The sequence below is a fragment of the Odontesthes bonariensis genome, chromosome 2 (genome assembly GCF_027942865.1).
Source record: "Odontesthes bonariensis isolate fOdoBon6 chromosome 2, fOdoBon6.hap1, whole genome shotgun sequence".
NCBI lineage: Eukaryota > Metazoa > Chordata > Actinopteri > Atheriniformes > Atherinopsidae > Odontesthes > Odontesthes bonariensis.
In genome coordinates, this window is record NC_134507.1 from 34,773,874 (window position 1) to 34,789,853 (window position 15,980).

Sequence of the window (15,980 nt, forward strand, 5' to 3'; positions counted from 1 at the left end):
TAGAAATGTAATCTCCCACTTAACATGTACTTCCCTCTATGCCTGTACTCTGTTTCCACACTGTCACCTCTGACAGAGCCTGGCTGATGCTTTTCCTTCTATGTAGCTTATTGTTAGCTTTGCTGTTAGCTGCATTATATCCTCATTTGTAAGTTATAGAAATATATAAATAATATATATAATATATAAGTTATCTAAAATATATTGTTGCTCAGTTTTCCTCTGAGCCACAGAGATGGTCAGCTCTCATTGTGGCCAATAACTGCAGCTTCTAAAGTGGATTTCATAGCACTGCTGCATCTCTGACAGTTATCACGTCATTTGGGTGGAAAAACATACATCACAACCCTCTGAATTTGCTTTCAGTCCCACTTGAACGAAAGTTACGTATGTAACTACGGTTCTATGAATCCTGGATGACCGCCAGAGGCGGTGCTTTCAAGCACTGGATGATACATCTTGCGCATGCGCAGGTCGAGTGTTAATACCAACAACGTCACTCGTGACCCCCTGCTGACCCCGGAGAGCCTATATACTTCCGGCAACATCAGCAGGTCAGTCCTTACAGAATCTTCTCGCGAGTATACGAGGATTCTGAGTGACAGAACGCTCTGGCGGTCATCCAGGATTCATAGAACCGTAGTTACATTCGTAACTTTCGTTCTATTTCATCCTTACTGACCGCCAGAGGCGGTGCTTTCAAGCACTGGATGACTAATACCAGAAGAGTCACGAGGAATCCGCACTTACTCACTTTATTGAGAGGAAGCAGCAGAGTCGGGCAGCAGGACCACAGCCAACGGGTTGGGAGTGGCAACATTCACCCGATAGAACCTGGAGAAGGTACTCGGTGACGCCCATGACGCTGCCTCACAGATGTCTTCCAGGGGAACGCCCCGTAGGGCTGCCCATGAGGTCGAGACAGCTCTGGTGGAGTGGCAGCTCACCCCAGCTGGCTGGGGGCGCCCACTTCCCTCATATGCCTGGGTGATGGCGTCCACCACCCAGTGAGACAGTCGCTGTTTAGAGAGCGCACAGCCTCTCCGAGGGCCACCATAGCAGAAGAAGAGCTGGTCCGACTGCCTGATACCGGCAGTCGCGGCCACGTAGGCTCTCAGAGCCCGCACAGGGCATAGTAGGCGTAACCTGTCCTCCCCCTCCGGGGGAACAAACTGTGCCAGGTGGATAGGTCTGTTAGATGAAGACAGCACCTTCGGGAGAAAAGCGGGGTTCGGCCATAGGGAAACCCCTGAGCCATCCGAGTTCCACCTCATGCAGGAGTCGCTCACCGACAGAGCATGCAGCTCCCCGACGCGCTTCGCTGACGCGATAGCGAGTAGAAAGGCGGTCTTAGCGGAGACCCACCTCAGGCCTGCCTGAGCAAGGGGTTCAAAGGGAGGCGCGCACAGGGCGCCGAGCACCAGGTGCAGATCCCATGGCGGGGTGCGCCGCACTCGTGGGGGGCGCAGCCGCCGCGCACCTTTCTGGAAAAGGGACACCAACCTGTGGCTTCCCACTGTGCCGTTATCCACTCGAGCATGCCGAGAGGAAATGGCCGCCACATACACCCTCAGGGTAGCGGGGGACCGGCCGTCATCCAGGAGTGACTGGAGGAACTCCAGAATCCTAGGGACAGGACAGTGCACAGGGTCCTCACCCCTGTCCAAGCACCATGTAGTGAACAGCCGCCACCTCTGTTCATAAAGCGCCCGGGTAGAAGGCGCCCTCGCGTTTAGGATGGTATGGCAAACCTCGCCAGAGCACTCAGTCAGCATCGGGTCGGGCCCTGCAGTGGCCAGACCCACAGCTGCAGGCGGGACGGGTCGGGATGCCAGATCCGACCCTGCCACTGAGACAGGAGATCCCTCCTGTCGGGGAGGCGCCATGGGGAACCCCTGCAGAGCCTGTGCAGCAGTGGAAACCACGTCCTCCCTGGCCAAAGGGGGGCTACCAACAGCAGCCTGTGGCCCTGCTGGAGGACCCTCTGTAGCGTAGGGACTATCAGAGGGATCGGTGGGAAAGCATAGAGGAGAACCTCTGGCCAGTCGTGGGCCAGAGCATCCTGTCCCAGGGGACTGCTCTCCTCTGTCAGGGAGAACCAGAGGGGGCAATGGGTCGACTCTTCTGAGGCAAAGAGGTCCACTTTTGCTCTGCCGAAGGTGGCCCAGATATTGAGCACCACCTCCGGATGGAGCTGCCAATCCCCCGGCGGAGGCTTGCCACAGGAGAGCAAGTACGCCGTCTGGTTGCGCCCCCCGGGCAAATACATTGCCTTTAGGCTGGCTAAGCGTGGTGCTGCCCACAGCAGGAGGTCCCGGGATGCCTGCAGTAGCAGTGCAGACCTGGTGCCACCTTGGTGGTTTATGTGGGAGACGGCCGAAACACTGTCCGACCGCACGAGTACATGTCGGCCCCTCAAGAAAGGGAGGAAAGCCTGCAACGCTCTGTGTACAGCCCGCAGCTCTAGTGCGTTGATGTGCTGTGAGCGGTCCCGCGCCGGCCACAGCCCCTGAGCCGTCCGGTTCTGCCACACGGCGCCCCACCCCGAGAGGGAGGCGTCCGTCGTGACTGCCTCGCGACGGGATGCAATGGAGCCCATGGGCATGCCCTGGAGGAGAAACGAACGCTTCCTCCACGGGGCCAGAGCAAGAAGGCAGCGGTGGGACACCGCAAGCCTCCTGTGCCGGTGTCTCCTGGCGTCCAGGTGAAAGCTGTGCAACCACCTCTGGAGGGGACGCAGCGACAGCAATCCTAAGGGGACCACAGCAGCCGCAGCTGTCAGTTTCCCCAGGACGCGTAAGAACTCCACGTGGTGGAACCGCCTGCCTTCCCGAAACGGGAGGAGGTGGCGGAGGATGTCGTTCACCCACCGTGGCGACGGGCAGGCCATCATAGTGACCGCATCGAGGGTCACCCCAAGAAAAACTGTGCTCTGTGATGGGACCAGGCCACTCTTTGTAAAATTCACCCAGAGGCCCAAATGGGCCACATGGGAAAGAAGACACGTCGTGTCGAGGGCCACCTGAGACTGGGACGGCGCACAGACGAGCCAGTCGTCCAGATACGGCAAGATCTTCATACCCCGCGACTGTAGGTGCGAGAGGGCTGCCGTCACACACCTGGTGAACACCCGTGGGGAGAGGGAGAGACCAAACGGGAGCACCCTGAACTGGAAATGACGCCCCTGAAAGGCGAATCGCAGAAACTGCCGATGGTGTGGCGCCACAGGAACGTGAAAGTAGGCATCCTCCAGGTCTATGGAGGTAAATCACTCCCCTCTGGAGACCGTACGCAGAACCTCTGCAGTGGTCAACATATGGAACCTCAAGACCTTCAGGAACCTGTTGAGGTTCCTGAGGTCGAGGATAGGTCGAAATCCGCCATCTTTCTTTGCTACCAGAAAGTAAGTCGAGTAGAACCCCCCGGGGTGCAACAGGGGGTCTAACGGTTCGATGGCACCCTTGCCCAGGAGGACGAACAGCCCCTGGGCGAGGGCTCGGGCTTTCGCCGGGTCGCGGATGACAGTCATCCTGACTCGGCCATGGGTCGGGGGCCGACGTCGGAACTGAAGTTTGTACCCGTGGGTCAAGGTGGAAAGAACCCACGGGTCCCTGGTGGAAGCAGCCCAGTAGCTGAGCTGCTGCTGGGAAAAAAGGCCGACGGTCGGCCCCGTGGCCTCAGCGTCGGGCCCCCCGACCTCTAGGGGCTCCAGGGGCACGACGGGCAGTATGTGAGACCTGAGGTTGCCCAGGGGGCAGTCAGTCAGGCGCCCGAAAGGACTGTGCCTGCCGCTGAGCAGGCTGTGGGCGTGAGTACTGGGGCCGAGGGAGGCCCCTGGCCCGTGAGTGGGTGCCGCGCTGCGAGGCAGCTGGACGGCCCCTAGGGTCGCCAGGTGGCGGCGCGCTTCTGTGAAGCTCAGACAGCTGCTGTCGGGTCTTCCCAGCTTGGACCGTGCGCTCGAGGGCTTCCAGAGCCGCGGAGCCAAACAGCTCCCCCGGTTCCACCGGAACACTGCGGAGGGTTCTTCTGCAGGCCTCCGAGAGAGGGGACTGCGCCAACCAAACCTGGCGGCGAGCCTGAACGAGAGTTGCCATTACCCGTCCCAACTCCCTAGACATCAGTGCAAAGGCCTGTAGAGAGGCGTCAGTAACACTGTGGACAGAAGTGTCCAGTTCGGTCTCCTGCAGGGATGATGACAGGGCGAGCAGCAGGTGGGACATGGAATTACCCATCCGAGCCATGCGTGCTGCCGCCTCATAGGCCTTCGACAGCAAGTCATCCGTAACCCGGCACTGGGGGCGAGGACACCTCGCCTCCCGTCTCAGAGACTCATCGGGTGACACGATCAGGGCGGCTATAGTGGGCTCAACCGCTGGCATGCGGTCCAGGCCGAACTTGGATGCGTCCTGCATGGCTGCCAGGGTCCGAGCATCAGCTGTCGGACGGGCAGGGGCCCTAGGGTCCCTCCAGAACGTCTGTAATTCCCTCAGATACTCCTCTGATGGAGGTACAGTTAGTTCAGCGGGGGTTGAGGAGCGCCTGAAAAAGGCACTGGCCGAAGCTGGCTGAGCCTGCGGCACGTCCAGCTGCAGCCTGGCTAGAGCCGTCCGGATGGCGGCTCCCACAGAGCCTTCCTCCCTGCCACCCGCCGAGCTACGGGCTGAAGACAGGGAGCCCGCTGCAGAGGGACGGGAGGCTTCGTCTCCCAGGAGCACGTCCGAAGCGTAGTCCTGAAACATAGTAGCTGAAGCTGCTATGGAAAATGCATCCTCCTCCGGACCGAAGGAGGCCGTTGGAGGAACAAGGGCACCCGGCTGGGTTGCTCCAGCCCCAGGCTGGAGAGCCAGGAGGAGGGACTTCATGCTGTCAAGCTCCGCTGTCAGCTGATCCACTCTAGAGGTAAGCCCGGACCCCTTGGCCCTCTTCCCGGAGGTGGGGCCTGCAGTCTCAGCAGGCCGACGCCGTGGTCGGCTAGACCGAGACGGGGCCAGCCGCTGGTCAGGGGTCAATTGGGGAGACAAGGGAGGGCCCAACAGGCGCTCTACCTCGGCCAGCCTTGCAGCCCTGACAGCATGAGGCAGGATGCCACAATTCATGCAGGACTCGTCTGAGAGACCCTGCCTCAGATGTCCGAGGCCAAGGCACGGAGGACACAGATCATGGCCATCCTCAAGTTGTAGAGGAGCCATACAGGCCGAGCAGGAGTGGTTGTGATCCATGTCGGGACCACCTCTAGCTCCAATATATATATATATATATATATATATATATATATATATATACACAGTATATTGCCGATAGTACGTAAGTACTAATTCTTATTTATATATTTCTTCTTCCTTTTTTTTTTTTTTTTTCAGAAGAAAATTCTTTACTTATAGCGGAATGCTGGGAGCGGGAGCCGCAAACGGTGCCTTCACCGACAATCAACTATAGGCCACCTGTTCTGGGAGCGGGGGGCGCACACGCCGCCTTACACCAGGAGAGGGGCTATTGCTGTATTTATACACCGTCTATAGGTGGATGCCGGGAGCGGGAGCCGCAAACGGTGCCTTCGCCGACAACCACTATAGGCCGCCTGTGCTGGGAGCGGGGGGCGCACACGCCGCCTTACACCAGGAGAGGGGCTAGTGCAAGTTCTATTAGCTATAGCTGGATGCCGGGAGCGGGAGCCGCACACGGTGCCTTCACCTGACAACCACTATAGGCCACCTGTTCTGGGAGCGGGGGGCGCACACGCCGCCGTGCACCAGGAGAGGGGCAGAACAATAGCAGCAACAAAATCAAAGAACCGGCACAACCGAGTTGGCCGCTTAACATAAGTAGGTTACAGATGCGGGGGGGGCTAGCAATGTAGCTTCACCGACAATGCAACTATAAACAGACTGTTACTCACGTGCAGCGCACAGCACCGGGAGAAGGAGCGCATGCTACCTAGACCGGCGCTTGTAACAGCTGGTCAGTAAACTTCATCAGCCGAGGGAAAAAAAGGTTACATACCTCTCGGCAGTTCGCCGCGGTCTCTGAAGGGCGAGCAGCTCGCAGCCTCGACGGGACGTCGCGAGACCACCAGCAGCGAACGATGAAGTAGAATTGGTTTTAGAATTCGTCTCATATGCAGACGCAGTACACACACTTAAAGTAACACCCTTTCGTCAAACTTAATTAGTTAATTGGATGTGACAGGTGAACTCTAGTTGACCCCTGGTCACGAGGTGAACTCTAGTGACCCCTGGTCATGAGGTGTGGGGGGAGGGGCTATAGGGGGGAGGGGGAGGAGGGGGTTAGGGGAGTGGTGTTAGGGGAGGAGTTATGGGAAGGCGTTTAGGTGGGGAGTGGTTAAGGGATGGATCTAAATATTTATTGAGTGTAAAATGAAAGATTGTTTAATGACAAAATAGGGAAAGTTTAAGTTTTAGGAGCAAAGCTGACAACATTTTGAAGTATCGTCGGGACTAGGAATGACGAAAAAATAGCTGTTTGGCGGCTTTGCAGATCCCTGTATGGGTGAAAATAGTATAAAGTAATTAGGTAAGTCTAAATATTTATTGAGTGTATAAATGAAAGAGTGTTTAATGACGGAATAGGGAAAGTTTAAGTTTTAGGAGCAAAGCTGACAACAATTTGAAGTATCCTCGGGACTAGAAATGACGAAAAAATAGCTGTTTGGCAGCTTTGCAGATCCCTGTAGGGGAAAAATAGGATAAAGGTCATGTATAGCCCGTGACTTTGAGGACCAATGAGATGATAGAAGGGTGGAGGGGTTTAAGATCAATAGTTGATTGATAACGTCGCCGATCCTCACCCCTTTAGGGCTAATAAAATAAAAGTTGGTTGTTTTCAGAATAGAAAGAAAAAAAAAAAAAAAATGACCCTAGGTTAATAAGGATATCCTGTGAGTATGACAAGGGTGAGGGTTAAGTACCACTCTCTGCTAATCAACTTGGGTTTAAGAAAAATAGTTAATTGATAACGTCGCCGATCCTCACCCCTTTAGGGCTAATAAAATAAAAGTTGGTTGTTTTCAGAATAGAAAGAAAAAAAAAAAAAATGCACCACTCTCCTCTAATCAACAAACTGGGGATCGATTCATACAGGAAGGCTGTGAACAGGGTCATGAGAATGCTCCATTGTTTTATCACATGGCCATCAAGTATGAATCATGTGTAGTTAATTTTAGGAGGGGGGAGAAAGAAACAATCTATGTTAATGGCATGCGCGTGTCCATCTATGCGTTGACCCTCATACTTTGCTACTTTGATTCTAAAAGATTTATTTCTCTTCAGTGGAAAGAACATTTTCAGGAACCATGTTACTCATCCTTGTAACTTACTAAACATCTAATTAGCTATGTTCAATATGATATGCTGTATCCATTGCAACTCGTACTATGCTACTGTGCTTCTAAAAGATTTATTTCTCTTCAGTGGAAAGAACATTTTCAAGAATTTTCTGTCTCATCCTTGTAACTTACTAAACATCTAATTAGCTATATTCAATATGATCTGATGTATCCATTACAACTCGTACTATGTTACTGTGCTTCTAAAAGATTTATTTCTCTTCAGTGGAAAGAACATTTTCAGGAACCATGTTACTCATCCTTGTAACTTACTAAACATCTAATTAGCTATATTCAATATGATCTGCTGTATCGAATGCAATTTGTTATTAATAAGGGTAATCACATAGGAGTCTGCATACCTATTAACTAACCCGGAGTGGATAAAAGTTTTTAAAAAATAAAATCCTCTTCTGATAACATTGAGGGTAGACAAAGCATACGCTTCATATAGTGAGGCTATGAACGGGGTCACAACTCTGGAGAATGCTCCATTTGTTCACTCCACAAGAGGCCTCAATGAAGACTCTGTGCTAAGGTGTAGCCTGCATCATCTCTATTAAAACGGAACCGCCAGGGGCTGTAGTCAATATTGAGTTATAATAAGAACTGTCAATGTTTCAGGTTATAATGAAGTAGATTTATAGATCATAACTAACTAGAGGGGAGTGTAAGGCTTTATAAAAAAAAAAAAAAAAAAAGAAAGCTGCTTCACTTAGTACGAGGATCACCCGAGAGAGAAGGCTTGAACCATGGACTCTGGTACGCTGAACCTTCATTTAAATCATACACGTTGAAAATAGAGTAGGGTGAGAAAATACGTTGTTTTTTCTAGGAAATGTGACAAGAGCTCAAATCCACAAACCTCCGACCAGCGAATATGATGACATATTCGATTTGATCAGCAGTAAGTACCCAATTTTTATAGATTAATCTTTTATGAATATATATGTATGTATATTTTTACTCAGTCATATTTCTAACTCGCCTTTTAGAACCGACAGCTGACGAGTTAGAAGATTTCTTTTTAACGCAATCGGATTACGGTAAGCTTGTTTAAAATTTTAATAACCTTTAACTTATGAAATAATTCATTGAACCATCAACTGTCATGGTTTCTTACAGACTTGATAACAGCCACCGAACAGCGGTCAACCGTGCGAAATGGATCCGTGTTCACTGGAAACCTGAATTCTATTGAACCGTACAATGACAGTCAGCATTCCTTGAAGGCCCGGAGACGTTTAACTACCGTTCTTAATATCAAGTCTCCAGAGGCTCCTACGGTACCCTTCATCCAGCATGATGAAACGAATTTGGTAGAGTTACATACGCCATCATGCATTAATTTTCCCCCACGAAGTGAGTTGCGGGCTGGGTCGCCAAGTTTTGACTTTTCACCTCGGTCGAGCCAGCAAGCTGTCACAACCCCCCCCGTACCAACGCTCATTTGGCTCAGATTTTCAAGCTGTGCACCCCAACGAGAAACCCGGTTCCAGTGGAGGGCACAGAGATTATCGACCTCTGCATCGAGGAGGAAAACCCGGTTCCAGTGGAGGTCACAGAGATTATCGACCTCTGCAACGAGGAGGAAAACCCGGTTCCAGTGGAGGACACAGAGATTTTCAACCTCTGCAGCGAGGCTGAAAATTCTGCTCCTGCGGAGGGCTCAGAGGAGGGGGAGGAAGCTCAGGAAATCCAGCCCTCTGTGCCGGGTAAGTTGAACAATGTGTGTGTGTGTGTGTGTGTGTGTGTGTGTGTGTGTGTGTGCGCGTGTGTGTGTATGTGTGTGTGTGCGTGTGTGCGTATGTGCGTGTGTGTATGAGTATGTGCGTACTGCATCAGTATGATCATCATACTACGATGCCAATACGTAAAAGAGAGAGAGAGAGAGAGAGAGAGAGAGAGATGAATGAGGTTAAAAAAAAGCAGGCTGTCAGACGAGAGGCACTCATATATGAACTGTGTGCTCTGATCATCTATGAGTATTAACCGGTAATGTCTATATATATTCCAAATGACATACATTTAAACATATATATATATATATATATTAATTATTATTAAGAATAAATAAATACATTTCTGTTATTAAACAATGTGTCATTCTATTTCACAGAATTTGAAGCTGTAGCTCCTGTCAAGTCTGTGTTGATAAATCAGCGTCGCTACAGAGTACGCTCAAGAGCTGCAGTTATTAATGACCTAATGGGAGGTATAAATTCTCTCTTTGTTTTTTTACTTACAACCTAATATACGGAACCTGTTACATTTTAAAAAAAAAAAAACTGTTTATCTGTCATTCTGTCACAGAAATGGGGCTATGCTTGGACCGTATAAGGCCTAAAATCCAAGGTTCAAGGGAGAGAAGAAGAAAACAAGACGCTGCAATATATCGGGAGAAAGCAAGAATGCACATGTTCCTTGGAACAAGCCGGGTACTGCTACAGAAAATTAATCGTGACATGAAGGTTATTTCTAAACGTTAACAAACTGTTTTTATTTTTTATTTTCCTGTTTCTCACTGTTACCCCAGACCATTCTTAATTCTGTGTAAACATGGATAATCGAACAGTTCGAGTTATCCCAGATGAAATATTAAACGCTGTAATCGACCTGCAAAACATCCCCGTAGCGGTTCATCCATCAAATTACTTTAGAGAGCTTATCATTGCACTCCGTAATATAAATCGTGCTAGGTTTGACAGTGAGCAAGAAGATGAAATTGTTGAAAATAATCAAGCCGCTTTCTTTCGCGAATTAGAACAAGCAGTCCTTCATTTAAATAGACTGCTGTCTCATACCACTCAGTCAGAGCCAGAGTCAGAGTCAGAGCCAGAGTCAGAGCCAGAGTCAGAGCCAGAGTCAGAGCCAGAGTCACAGCCAGAGTCAGAGTCAGAGCCAGAGTCAGAGCCAGAGTCAGAGCCAGAGTCAGAGTCAGAAGACATACCCCCGCAAAGTCCTGCTCCTGTGACCTCATCATCACTATCAAACGAGTCTCCAGATAGTATCTCGAGAGATCACGCTTCTCCAACCTCGTCAGGTGCATCAGAACAGAGTTCGCAGCAACAGCAGCAGCAGCAGCAGCAACATGGAGGGGGTTTGAATCAGGAGATTGTAGACAACGCCGATCAAATTCAGAGAGATACACCCCCGTCAATTGTACGGGAACGTTTCAACACTTTTGAAACAAGGCGCTCCCTCACAATACCGCGACCAAGTCCCGGTACTGTACCTGATATCGCTACCTTCTCCGAAGCAGTCATGAGCGTGCTCGTTGAACTGGCTGAAACAGCGCGATCACAGGCCAGATGTAATGATATTGTCCAGCTGGAGTTAGTCGGGGAAAATTTCTCTCAGCACACCATTGTTAACGTCACTGCTGAGGATAATGTAATTCTGGATGCATTTCTAGATTTTTTAGATGACTTAACTCAATCTAACGAAGAAATACCTTCAGATACCAACTTGGAATTAATTTTACAGGTGTTGAAAGACCCTTCAGGGGGAGTAAAACGCAAGGCTGTAAAAACCTTAGACTGTGAATTGATCCAAAAGAAAAAACGTCACCTGTACATTACAGATAACCGTGACAATCAGCTCTGCTTTGCCATCAGTCTCGCTCACCTCTCAGATCCAAACTTGACTGATAATCAGGCCTTAGCACAAGGAGTAGAATGGCATCATCTTGCGGGTCTTACCAATCAGACACCTGTGTCTTTCAGCGATGTAGGGAAATTTGAAAACATCCTACAGAGAAAAATCGTGGTGTTTCACAGAGCCTCAGGGGAGCGAGCTCTGTGTAAATTTGAGACTGATTTCAGAGATCGATCATCGAGGCCTCTCTTTCTGTTGTTACTCCAGAATCATTACTACGGGATAAAAAATCTCAAAGGATTTATCGGGTCAAGACACGTGTGTGATCATTGCTACAGCGGTTACAGCATGCCACACTTACATTATTGCTCTGGTTACTGCTCGATCTGTTACGACAGGTCTTGTACAAGCCAGGAGTTCAACCCTGTATTATGTGGTGATTGTAATAGAACCTGTCGAAATTCATTATGCTTCACCAGACACAAAGAACCCCGGGAGAGACCCCGTGCTGGAATACATGTGAGTGATTGCGATCTGATTAAACTCTGTCCAACGTGTAAGAGGTTTTATAAAGTTGCAATGACTAAAGAGAAAACTCCACATGTCTGTGAAGGGTTAAAGTGCACAGTCTGTGGTGAGAAGCTAGCTCATGGCTCAGCAGGTACTCTCGGTGAACATCAGTGCTACATTCAACCAGGCGTCGCTGACAAACAACTTGGTGAGAAACTGATCTTTTATGATTTCGAGTGCTTAGTTGGTCAGAATGATGTACACGTCCCCTTTCTGGTCTGTGCAAAAACGCTGAAAGGCGAGAAATGGTATGCTTATGGTTTAGACTGTGTACAGCGATTTCTCCTCCATTTCAGGAAGCCTCGATACAAGGGGTATACGTTCATAGCACACAATGCTCGAGGATATGATAGCTATCTCATCCTCAACGTTATGGTGCAGTTAGGGAATAAGCCCTTTCTCATTACGCAGGGGAGCAAAATTCTCTGTTTTACAGACAAGGATTACGGGTTGAAATTCATCGATAGTCTGTCCTTCCTGACTATGAAACTGAGTGCGATGCCAAAAGCACTAGGTTTCAGTGATCACAGCAAGGGTTTCTTTCCCCACAGATTCTCTTCAGTGCAGAATTTGAATTATGTGGGACCCTTTCCTTCACCGAGTTACTACTCTGTGGAACTCATGAACCCCCGAGAACAGGAAGAGTTTTACAGCTGGTACGGAGAAGCAAGCAGTGCTACCTTTAACTTTGAAAAAGAAGCTCTTCATTACTGTGAAAATGATGTTGACATACTTTACAGAGGCTGCGTTAAATTCAGGGAGCAGTTTTTCAGCGAGACACGTGTGGACCCCTTCAAATCCATCACTATTGCGTCGGCATGTATGAAGGTGTTTATCTGCAATTTTCTCGAGCAAAAAACCCTGGCTATACCTTCACCCGTTGATTACCGACATCAGTGTAAAACATTCTCTCATGCAGCCATCCAGTGGCTGGAACGCGAAGCCTGTAGCAGAAACATTTACATCCAACACGCGCTAAACACCGGGGAAAGGAAAATCGGGTCTTATCATGTAGATGGTTATGCCGAAATTGAGGGTGTGGGGCACGTTTTTGAGTTTTACGGTTGCTTCTTTCACGGCTGCCCCATCTGCTTTCAGCCTCAGGACATTTGTCCGTTGAGGAGTTTATCATTTGAACAGTCCCACGCTGCAACCGTTGAGAGAGAACGGGTGCTTCAGTCAGAGTACGGTCTTCGTTTGCATGTCATGTGGGGGCATGAATGGACCGAGTTGAAGAGATCTCACCCGGAGGTGATTGAATTTCTCAAGAAATTTAACGCCCCCGAACCGCTCTCTCCCCGACAGGCTCTGTATGGTGGTCGGACCTGTGCACTCAGGTTGAGATACACTGCTGGGGCGGGTGAAACTGTGCACTATGCCGACTTCACATCTCTGTACCCTTATGTGAACTGCAGCTTTCCCTACCCTCTTGGTCATCCCACGATTATCTGCAAAGATTTCGATGACCCTGACAGCTACTTTGGTCTCATTAGAGCCGTCGTTTACCCCCCGCGTGGTCTGTTTTTCCCTGTTTTACCTTACAGGTCATCTCGCGGTAAACTATTGTTCACTCTCTGTCGCACTTGTGCTGAAATAAATAACCAGACAGATGCATGCAACCACAGTGACGAGGAGAGGGCACTAACAGGAGTGTGGGTGAGTGTGGAGTTTAGCAAGGCGCTAAAGCTGGGTTACCGCCTTGCTAAAATCACCGAGGTGTGGCACTTTGACAGAAGCAGTAGCACAATCTTTCAAGGTTACATACATACATTCCTTAAGGGTAAGCAGGAGGCTTCCGGTTACCCTTCTGATGCATGTGATGAAGAGAGCAAGTTGAGATATATCAGAGATTACAAACTCCATCAAGGTATCCAGCTGGATGCCGACAAAATAGAGGTGAATCCTGCAAAAAGACAGGTGGCGAAACTCTGTCTGAACAGTTTCTGGGGGAAATTTGCGCAGAGGAACGATCTGGCTCAGACCGTCATCATCAGTGACCCGAATGAATTTTTTAACTACGCGTTCTCGGGTAAATATAAGATCACTTATTTCCACTTTCTCACCCCGGATACGTGCATGTTGCAATGGACCTACAGTAAACGGTGTATCATTCCCCCCAACAAGGTGAACAACGTATTCATTGCTGCATTTACCACCGCTTATGCACGTTTAAAACTGTACAGTTGTCTGGAACTCATGCAGGACAACATTCTCTACATAGACACAGACAGTCTGATCTATGTGGTGAAGCAGGGTGAGACCCCCCTGAAATTGGGAAACTATCTGGGAGATTTGACCGACGAGCTGGGGGGTGATACAATCCAAGAGTTTGTTGCAGCTGGACCCAAGAGTTACGCCTACCAGACCAAAAACCAGAAAAAGGTATCGATGCGCGTTAAAGGTATCACTCAGACGCATGAATGCAGCGAGAAGGTCAACTTTGACAGCGTCAAAGAGTTGGTGGAGGGTTACTTGGCCGACTCCAGAGACGGGGTGATTGAGACACCTCAGCGCACGATCAGAAGGGATAAAAAGGCGTTTCTCTTAAAAAACGCAGCATTCCTCAAAAAGTTCCGAGTGGTGTATGACAAGAGACGTCTCTTTCCTGACGGAACAACTCTCCCTTTCGGTTATTAAGATTGGTTAAGAGGTATAAAACAGTAAAGTTGAAATAGGGAAAAATGTCACAGTCCTCTGTTAAAGAGGTAGATTTTGATCCCCGACTAAAGACCCCGTTTTCATGTCTGATTGTAGGACCAAGTGGGTGTGGGAAATCTTTCTTTGTTAAAACTATTTTACAAAATTGTAACCATGTGATGGATGTTGTACCTGAAAATATTGTATGGATTTACACTTCGTTCCAACCTTTGTATGCTGAACTGCAGCGGATGAATAGAAAGATTAAGTTTGTGGAAGGATTGCCTCATTCTTTTGAAGATGAAAATCTGTTTCCTCCTGATCGAAATCACTTGGTTATTTTGGACGATGTTATTTTTCAAGCTTCGGACCATCCTGAAGTGGTGAAAATTTTCACACAGTACAGACATCATAGAAATATGAGCGTTATGATGTTGACTCAGAACGTGTTTCATCAGGGGAAGTACAGTCGTACCATTAGTCTGAACAGTAATTATCTGATGTTGTTTAAGAATCCCAGAGACAGATTGCAGGTGAATATACTAGCCCGTCAAATCTTCCCCTCACAGAAGGCTCTCTTCCTGGAAAGTTACGAAGACGCTACCAGAGAACCGCACGGGTACTTAATCGTCGATCTAACCCACTCATGCCCAGATCAATACAGACTGAGGACGGGTCTACTTCCTGGTCAGTGGCCTGTTGTCTACATCCCCAAAGCAAAGTAATTCATCATGTCTGCGCGTATTAGGTTCGGGCGTATATGTAAACAATGCGGTGCATTGTGGGTAGAACCGCCATGTTTCGGGTTAGAGTAAGCGGTAAAATAGCGACCACTAACGTTCGGTTGACGCTAGTGAGTCTTTCCCTCAGACAGTAAAAGTTAGCAATAATAATACAATACAATAATAATAAAACAGTGAAATATGTATAAGGAAAAAAAGAAGAGTGGTCTGCCGTACATGGAAAGGCTGAATCCCACGGCAAAGGCAAGATATACTCAGAAAATTAATTCAATTGGAGGCGTAGATCCATATGAACATAAGACATGGGCAGTGGATGAATACGATCTTCTCCCAAATTTAACTTTTGCGGACATCGTGGCCTATTTAGTGTGCGGGATCAGTGCTTACACCGCAAATGAATTTCAGAATTATAAATCATTGGAGGCTCACCGTCAGTTTGTCGGTGGTTGGGTGCAGGAACTTCTGATCCATGTCTTCAGCGAAGAGAGGACCGTAGTGCGCACGAAGGTAATCCTGTCAGTGTCCTGTCTGTATGCTAACTCACTGAGCTAGGGTGACCAGTTCGGACCAAAAGAATAATTCTCGCATGCATTTAACTGCGATTGAGTCTCGTCTGTCTGTTTGTGTACAGGTAACTTGCTGTCACAGCAGGGGTGGGTTTTTAAAGTGTGTACAGAATAAACTTTGTTGCTTCTCATGTCATTCCTCCTGTCGTTTCCTCCGTTCCTCTGTTTGTGCTCCTTCCGTGGAGAAAACAAGCAGCGTACTGTCCACAACAGGTCCAAACACTAAATATATAAACTAAATACTGTTCGTCTACACTGTTGAGATTATGCAGTTGTTGCCGAAGTACGGTAGCTCGATTTGAACAAAATACATCCAATTGACAAATGCGCATTTACATTAGGCATACGCTGTGCTGTTGCGCCCTCTTGTGACATAAACCATATTGACTGCATACAATCAAGGACATGAACCGAAAATAGTAGAATACATACAGTACATCATGGACAGCTGAGGATAAAGTATGTCACAATATCTCATACATTTCATATTAACAACCCTTCTTAATTATAGCCATTAAAATTAAA